Below are 7,801 nucleotides of genomic sequence, written 5' to 3'. Positions count from 1 at the left end.
CTCACAACTGTTCCACCAAGTGAAAGCCATGATGGTACTTATTCCTGACAAGTTCGTCCTTTAAGACCCAGATCTGGGCCTTGTCCTTTGTCTCGACTCCCTCCTGGGCTCTTCTGGTATCCATTCTTTTCAATCCTGTAGTTTATAATCCTGGAAGACTATGTTTTCCAAGATGAACGCAACAGCATTTCCTTCCACATACTGTTTCTTCAATAATTTTGAAGCTTCTTCCATCAACACAGGGAAGATGTGGTGGTTAATTTTCACTGTCATCTTCACAGGATTTAGAGTCACCATGGAAACACATTTGTGGATGTGTCTCTGAGGGTGTCCCCAGAAAGTTTGATTGTGCAGGGAGGCAAGCCTCACTCTGAGTATGAGAAACACCGTCCCATAGACTACAGACTCAGAGTGAATTAAAGGGAAGAAGCTGATCACCAGCTCTCATCTCTCTCCACTTCACAACTCTGTGTGAACTGTGAGAAGCTCCCTCATGCTGCTGCTGCCATGAGCCAAACCTTCCCTTCCTTAAGTTGCTGTGGTCAAGTATTTCATGACAGCAAAGAGAAAAGTAACTAACACAAGGCATCACTTCAAGACATAAGCATGGGCATATCTACTCTGAAAGTGATACACTTCTCTCATTCAGTAACTATGGAAACCAGTATGGATGTATATCCAAAAAAAGAAAAAAACTATAACTACCATAATGAGCCAGATGTATTACTCTTGGGTAAATATATCCAAAAGACTAAGTCAAAACATCCAGAGTGCTGGAGAGATAGTTCCGTGGTTGGAACACTGGTTACTCTTCAGGGGACCAGGGTTTGATCACCAGCACCCACATGGTGGTTAACAACCATCTGGAATTCCAGTTCCAGGGGATCTGATACCCTCCTCCCACCTTTGCAAGGACCAGACATGCATGTGGTGCAGACATACACGTAAGCAAAACTCTCGCAAACATGAAATAAAATTTTAAAACCCAAAAAGATTATACATAAATATACATGTGTTTGTGTGCTTTGGTGTGTGGAGAGAGCAGCAGAGATTACCTGGGGAAGAATGAGGGCTGGTTGGGGGTGCAGTGAAGGAGGGCAATGAATTAAAATAATTGTAATGACACATATTTATGAAAATGTCATAATGAAACCCATAACTTTGTATATCAACCTTAAAATACTTTTTTTTGTGTGTGTGTTAATGAAGTTTTCTTTTTTTTTTATTTATTTTTTTTTATTAAGAAAGAAAAAAAATTTTCCGCCTCCTCCCAGCCTCCCACTCCTCCCACTCTCCCCCCCCCAACTTCCCCCCCTCCCAACCCCCCCCCTCCTCTCCCCCTCCCTCTCGAGTCTGAAGAGCAGTCAGGGTTCCCTGCCCTGTGGAAAGTCCGAAGTCCTCCCCCCTCCATCCTGGTCTAGGAAGGTGAACATCCAAACTGGCTAGGCCCCCACAAAGCCAGAGCTAGAAGTAGGATCAAAACCCAGTGCCATTGTCCTTGGCTTCTCAGCAGCCCTCATTGTCCGCCATATTCAGAGAGTCCGGGTTTATCCCCTGCTTTTCGAGTCATAATCCAGCTGGCATTGGTGAGCTCCCAATAGAACAGTCCCACTGTCTCCGTGGGTGGTTGCACCCCTCTTGGTCATGACTTCCTTGCTCATCTTCTCCCTCCTTCTGTTCCTCATTGGGACTGGTTTAAAAATAAAATGTATATATTCTTACATAGGTTTAGATAGGCTTGTGGCCATAAGAGAATAGATGCCAGGTGGCCTTGTTGTTTTGTTGTTGTTTTTTTTTTTTCAGAGACAGGGTTTCTCTGTGTAGCTTTAGAACCAACCTGTCCTGGTACTCACGCTGTAGCCCAGGCTGGCCTCGAACTCACAGAGATCTGCCTGCTTCTGCCTCCCAAGTGCTGGGATTAAAGGTGTGCACCACCACCGCCCGACTGGTTAATTCTAAAAAGGTGTTACAATTCTCTCTGTTTCTCTTAGGAGTTCACTTCTCAAACCCACCCATGATGCCCGTGCAAACATGAAGAGGCCCTGTGCAGGTGATGACTGACATGTCCACTGTTCAGCACGTGATCGTTGGTTGGTTGAAATCTGTAAGGCTTTGAGAAGGCTTTGGGGGAGTTAAAGCCTTGGGGGTTAAAGCTTTGGGTGTTAAGGCTTTGTGATGTTAAGGCTTTAGAGGGTTAAGGCTTGGGAATGCTAAGGAGGCTGTTTTTTAATGCTGTTGAAACTAGAGAAAGAGCTATCATTCTACAGAAGCAAAAAGTTTAGCAATGCTGTCCTTTGAAGAAACAACAAACAGGAACTGTCTCTAAGGAACTGGATGGTCTGGATTAGACTTCCCATCCAAATATTTAAAATGGCACCTGGCTTCTTCTTGATTCCTGTGATAAAGTGAGAAAAGGAGTCGATTAAAGAATGGAATCTTAAAGAAGCTAGAACTTTCTGTGTCCAAAAGTAAAATATTTTTCATTCCCAATGTCTTCAACAGTAAACAATTATCAAATTAGAAAAGGACCTCAGGGGGCTGAAGTTGGCTCAGTAGTTGGGAGCACTGGCTGCTCATTCAGAGGACCCAGGTTCTACACCCAGAGCCCACATGGCAATTCACAAGTGTCCGTCACTCCAGTTCCAGGAATCCAACACCCTCCCCCGGACATAAATGCAGGCAAAACACCAATGCACATGAAAACTTACCTCAGGCAGAATATTAAACCCAGGTATGGGCACTAAGATCCTTTATTGAAACTCCAGATAAACAAAAGGCCTTGTAATGATGCAAAGGGGCATTTAACAGGCACAGCTTCTCAGAACTTGAAGGACGTTGTCCTTCAGCAACCTCACAGGGAGCCAGCCCAAGGCAGAAATTGCCAAGAGTTTTTATGAGCATGTGTTTTCTTCTAGTGGATATGGTTTATGAATAAATACATAAGAACACAGTTTTGTTTTGTTTTTCGTTTACTGCTTTAACTTTAAAAGGCAGCTAATAGGAGCTGTTTAATCCTTGAACTTCAAACATCCACAGCTTCTAGAGAAGAAGAAGGATACTGCAGAGGGTAGACTGGAAAGCCAAAAGTAAACTGCCAGAACTTAATCAAAGAAGCCAGGACAGCATGCAGCTCCGTCTCAAAGCTGCTGTGGATCGGTGCAAAAGCATGCTTCTTGATTTTTTATGCTTCAAAAAAAAGTATTGTATGCATGTATGTATGTATGTATGAATGTATGTGCATGCATGTATGTATGTATGTGTGTATGTATGTGCATGTATGTATTATGTGTATATGAATGTGTGTGCATCTATGTATGTATGAATGTGCGTGCATGTATGTGTATATGTATTATGTGTGTATGAATGTATGTAGGTAGGTATTGCTCAGGTCTTCAGGCTTGGCCACAAATGTCTTTGCCCACTGCATCTCCTCACTGACCAATCTTTTTGAACAAAGTGTTATTGCTGTCACTCAGTTCCCATCCCACAGTTGTCGCAAGATGGAAAAGGAAAGATACAGATAACTTCTTCCAGGCCACTGCCCTCCAGAGGAACTGCATCAAAGAGCCACAAGGAAAGCACACCATCCTCCAAATGATGAGGTCCCCTGACGGCTGATACTACAGTTGGATGAGACCCGGGAATCTTTTTTTTTTTCTAGACAGGGTTTCTCTGTAGCTTTGGAGCCTGTCCTGGAACTCCCTTTGTAGACCAGGCTGGTCTCGAACTCACAGAGATCTGCCCGCCTCTGCCTCCCGAGTGCTGCGATTAAAGGCGTGCACCACCACTGCCCAGTGAGAGCTGGGAATCTTAAAGGAGAAGAATGCATGGGTTTTGCTAGCTGAAAGAATGTGAGTTATCATAGCCAGGGGATGGACTAAGGCAGATTATATGTCCCAACTCCACTATTCTGATCATTTGACACTCTTCCCTTTGAGAAGTGGTCATGTCCTCTGTCTATAGATGTGGGACAAATGAGGGTCTTAGACCTGGCAGGAATAGCTATACTCATAGATAGGTGCCTAGCCCAGTTGTCATCAGAGAGGCTTTCTCCAGCAGTTGGCAGGAGCAGATACAGAGACCCACAGCCAAACATTAGGCAGAGAGAGCCCAAATTGGAGCTCTCCATAGGATCTCTCCCCTCAGAGCTTAGGAACCCAACAGAAGAGGGAGAGGAAGAATTGTAGGAGGCAGAGGGGTCAAGGACACCAGGAGAACACGGCCCACAGAATCAATTAAGCAGGGTTCACAGGGGCTCACAGACACTGAAGCAGCAGTCACAGAACCTGCATGGATCTGCACTAGGCCCTCTGCAAAAATATTTGGTGTTTGGTGTTTTGTGGAATTCCTAAGAGTGGAAAGCCCAGTTGGAGGAAAAGGGTCCTAAGAGCAGGTGAAAAGAGTCAGAGACACCCTCACTCCCAACATGGTGGTTTGTGCCTAGTCTTATTGTAACTTGTTAGGCTATGTTCAGCTGAAATCCCTGAGAGGCCTGTTCTTTTATAAAGGGAAATAGAGGAATGGGCCTAGGAGAGAGGGGAGGCGCGGGAGGGCTGAAAGGAGTGGAGGGAGGGGAAACTGGTTGGGATATATCGCATGAGAGAAGATAAGAAATAAAAAACTGGCAAAAATAACACTGAGTAACTTACTGTATATGTGACTAAGTTATAAGATGCTACATACAGCTTCTACCTGGTTCTCACTGGGAAAACTGTCTCTCAAACCCAAACATGCTACCGTGAGAAAACCCAATCAGCCACATGCAGAGCCTATATGTAGGTGTTGGGTTATCATTCCCAGATGAGGTCTCAGCAGGTTGGCTACCAGCTATCACAGACATGCAGTAGGTCAGCAGGTCAGCTACCAGCTATCACAGACATGCAGTAGGTCAGCTCTACACACAGCTGTTGAGTCCCCCACCCACTCGCCCAAGAAAAGGTGAACTACCATCCTTGGAGTCATGGTAGGTTTACTGCCCAACCCTCATGTCCACTGGCCTAAAATATAGTGGTTGCTCTGTGTTGCTAAGTTTGAAATGGATTAATGCGCAATCGTAAAAACTGAACAACTGTGAAATAACTGGAAAAGACACCAGGCAGGCCACAGACTGAAACAAGCCCAGATTTCAATCTCATGTTCACCCTTTACCAGTTTCAGGAGCTGAGGCACATTCCCCCAGACAATTACGCCTGCTTTGTGAGCTGTTCTGAGCAATTAATGAGGTAACATTACAAAGTACAATGCAGAGCTATGGCACACAGTAAACACTTGTTTCCACCTGTTTTGATTAGTTTTTCAGCTATGCCTTTATCACTGCGATTACCATGGAAATTATATGTATGTGATTATCTCTACCATTTACTAAGGAAGGCCTTGTATCAGGAACTATCTCTGGTACATCCATACCCAGTTCATTGTTTTAAGTCTTAGATAAGGACTAGAGAGATAGCTCGGCAGTTAAGAGCTCTGACTGCCCTTGTAAGACAGCTTAGTTTCCAGCACACACATCTGGCATTTCATAACTACCTATAACTACAGCTCCAAAGGAGGTTAAGCTCTCTTCTGGCCTCCATGGGTACTGCACTCATGTGGTGCACATATGCACACATAAACACATATACACAAAATTTAAAATAAAAATAGACTTTTAAAAGTTACTTTAAAGAGCCGGGTGGTGGTGGCGCACGCCTTTAAACCCAGCACTCGGGAGGCAGAGGCAGGCAGATCTCTGTGAGTTCGAGACCAGCCTGGTCTACAGAGCTAGTTCCAGGACAGGCTCCAAAGCCACAGAGAAACCCTGTCTCGAAAAACCAAAAAAAAAAAAAAGTTACTTTAAAATCTCAGATAATAGATCATTTCCCAAAATGTTGGCAAATCGCAAGACATTGCAAAAGCTTATATTTATTTTTATTCGATTAACTTCCAATTTGATTTATGGCTACAAACCAGTTGCATGGTCAAGAATTTTCACACATCAAAAGTCATCTTCTTAGCCACATAGGGAAATGGTATTTTTACTTTACAAGTGAAGACACTGAGACTCCAGTAAGCTAAAATCAACCTTCTAGCAGGGTTCATCTGCCTATGCTGACCTCACAGGCCCTTCTCATTGCACTGGTAGGCTGAACTCTCCCGCAACAAACGTCAAAGGTCCCAACCATTAGCAAATTTTCATCAAAAAGATCAAAAATCATACAAAGATCTCATGAGGTCGTCAAAAAGTGCATTAATTTTGAGCAAAAGCTAAAATAACAACAGCTTGATTTTCATGAGAGTTATAGAAATTCTTCCAAGAGTTATAGCAATGTTCCTAACAGCATCAGATCACATGCACAAAGGGGAAGAGAAATACTTTCGGCATCACATGATAGTTAGGCATAAAGCTTTTACCTTCTAAGTATTCTTTCTGTGACGCCTGGCCACAGGGGAGACACTGTATAACCTTTCACAGCAGCTGAGCAGAAAGGTATAAGACTCTGAGGACAAGACAGGAAAAGTATTTCCAGCAAATTGTTGGCTCACTTCATATTTATAGAGAACACTCGTCCCATAAATGGTAAATCCTTCAAGAGAAATGCATTCAAAATTAAATTCTACGTAGGAGAATGAAGAAAGAGATTTCAGACAATTGAAACAAAGCTTGCTTTTAATCACACACTGTTTCCAACTTGAGAACTATTTGTACAAAAAGAAGCCTAAATATTTTTTCAGTAGTTTGAAGAAAAACATTATGATTCTGTATTAAAAAGGCAGAATTTTAAGTTTGTAAGAAAGTAATCCCTCTTCTCAAATAAAAAGAGTTTTAACAAGAAAGCTTCTGTTCATAAAGTATTAGCCTCAAGATAATTTTAAAAAGCTAGAACTAAATTTTTAAATATAATTTAGTCATTATTTACTGACTCACTTGGCACATATTTAAAGAGTGGATGCTGAAGACAAGCACAAACCAAACTACTGGGTACAAAAAGCACCCACTCTGCCAGATACTAGTTAGCTCCTGTCTAACTGAGAGACAAATGCAACAGAACTACTGAACATCCTAAGGAAGGGGAAGAAATGGGAGGTGGAGAAGGATCATACAACAGGAAGATGGATGCTAGATTGTGTGGGAGTGGGTCTGGAGGTCTCCAAACGCAACATTTGAACTAATGGCTGAGGAATGGTGTCCTGGTTTCCAAGGGCTACCTTAGCAAGTCACACACTGGTGATGGGAAACAGGAAGTCAAGCATGGAGGTACTCAGCAAAGCCATTTCTCTCTGATAGAAAGCTCCTTGCCTCTTCCTGGCTCCCAGGGGTGGCTTTCAGTCCTCGGTGTTTCCTAGTTGGTAGCTGCCTCACTCCAGCCTCTTCCTTTGATGCTACGTGGTGTTCGCAGAGTGATTCTCATGACCATCCCAGAGGTGGTCATAATGGGCTAATACATCACCATATTCCAGGATGTTCATGGCTCAGTTATTATATCTGCAATGATTCTACTTCCAAGAAAAGAAAATGGTCACATTCTGAAATCCCAGGAGTCAAGACATTAACGTATGTTCTCAGGGGGCCAATATAACACGTAAAAGATGATAGGGCAGGATCGGTAAGATGGCCCAGTGAATAATAAAAGCACTTGCTTTTTTTCCTGAGTTCAATTGCTAATCCATATAAAGGTGGAAGAATAAAATAGCTATACAAGGTTATCCTCCAACCTCCACACATGTGCCTTGGCATGTATGTGCTCTCTCATTCTCTCTCTCTCTCTCTCTCTCTCTCTCTCTCTCTCTCTCTCTCACACACACACACACACACACACACACA

Source organism: Microtus ochrogaster, unplaced genomic scaffold, assembly GCF_000317375.1.
Source record: "Microtus ochrogaster isolate Prairie Vole_2 unplaced genomic scaffold, MicOch1.0 UNK29, whole genome shotgun sequence".
Taxonomy (NCBI): Eukaryota; Metazoa; Chordata; class Mammalia; order Rodentia; family Cricetidae; genus Microtus; species Microtus ochrogaster.
The sequence above is the reverse complement of the archived record's forward strand: the minus strand, read 5'-3'. Positions refer to the sequence as shown.